The 1,451-nt window shown below is 40.0% G+C and overlaps 1 non-coding gene across 1 annotated transcript; it reads left to right on the forward strand.

The window, feature by feature from the left end:
• The first annotated feature begins 1,090 nt into the window (after positions 1-1,090).
• Positions 1,091-1,194, forward strand: LOC112781979 (small nucleolar RNA R71). The gene has a single exon (XR_003192725.1). It is a non-coding gene; the product is annotated as a small nucleolar RNA R71 (small nucleolar RNA).
• The last annotated feature ends 257 nt before the right edge of the window (positions 1,195-1,451 follow it).

The raw sequence follows: 1,451 nt of genomic DNA on the forward strand, positions 1-1,451 counted from the left end.
TATACATCCAAGAATCTGGTGTATGTTTTCCCTTTCTCACTGCTCCTGAGTGTCTGTGGGAATGGTGCTTGTGGCACATATGGTTGCAGGGTTTTTTTCTTTTGATTCTCTCCTTTGGGCAAGATCAGTCCTTTGTTCAATCTCTTCTTTCTTCTCCTCTGAAACTCTATGATTATGTTCTGCAGGATTGCTAATTTCTTCCCTCCAAACCTCTTCACTTGCACGGTTTATTGCTTTACATTCTTCCCATCTCAAATTTTGTGTTCCTCCTCTTGGATTCTTCTCAGTGTCACTTGGGAAGCTATCAGTAGATTTGGAAATCTGTTGAAATAGGTATCCAGCTTGTGACTCAAGCTGCTTAATAAGTTCTCCTCAACTTTTCATACCAATTCTCACTTCCTCCTTGAATGTTTTGTTATCTTCAGACTCCATGTAAAGGTTTTCAAGCATAGCTTCGATCTTTGAGAATCTGTCATCAGATGGTGGGTTGGAAGTGAGGTGTTGAGGCTGATTATTTTGGTTTTGATAGGGTGGCTGTGAATAAGTATTTTGTGTGGTCTGATATGGTCTTTGGTTAGAGTGTTGGCGAGTAAAGTTGTTATAATGGTTTGGATTGTGAGGTATGTAGTTTTGGTTTTGGTTTTTTTGGTTTCCCCATGCAAAGTTTGGGTGGTTCTTCCAACCAAGGTTGTAAGTTTTGGAGTAAGGGTCATGCTCTTGTCTTGCAGAATTTCCAATGTAATTGACTTTTTCTTCCTCTGCGTTTGACTCCTCTGGTACTGATGGTTGGGTGTGGATTACTGCTACTTGGCTTGCCTCCATCTTCTTTGTGAGATCTGCCAATTGCTTGGCAATCATCTTGTTCTGAGCCAAAACTGCATACATGTTGTTCAGCTCCATGACTTCTCTGTTGTTGCTTCTTTCAGAGGCATAAAAATATTCATTGTTAGACACTATTTCAATGACATCAATGGCTTCCTCAATCGTCTTCTTCTTTTTGAGGGAACCTCTACAAGAGTGGTCTACAACCTTCTTTGATTCATAGGAAAGTCCTTCATAAAAAATATGCAACTGTACCCATTCATTGAACATATCAAGAGGGCACTTCTTTGTCAAATCCTTGAATTTCTCCCATGCTTCATACAAGATTTCACCATCCTGCTGTCTGAATGTCTGCACATCAGTTCTCAATCTATTCACTCTTTGAGGAGGGTAGAACCTTGCTAATAATCTATTCACCACATCCTTCCAGGTTGTCAAGCTTTCTTTGGGAAATGATTCTAGCCATTTGGATGCTTTGTCCCTTAAAGAAAATGGAAGCATTACCAATCTATAGGTGTCAGGATGAACACCATTAGATTTAACAGTATCACAGATCCTTAGGAATGTAGTGAGATGCTGATTAGGGTCCTCTTGGACACTTCTTCCGAATGAACAGTTGTTTTGCACGA

The sequence above is a fragment of the Arachis hypogaea genome, chromosome 19 (assembly GCF_003086295.3).
Source record: "Arachis hypogaea cultivar Tifrunner chromosome 19, arahy.Tifrunner.gnm2.J5K5, whole genome shotgun sequence".
In the NCBI taxonomy this organism is placed as follows: domain Eukaryota; kingdom Viridiplantae; phylum Streptophyta; class Magnoliopsida; order Fabales; family Fabaceae; genus Arachis; species Arachis hypogaea.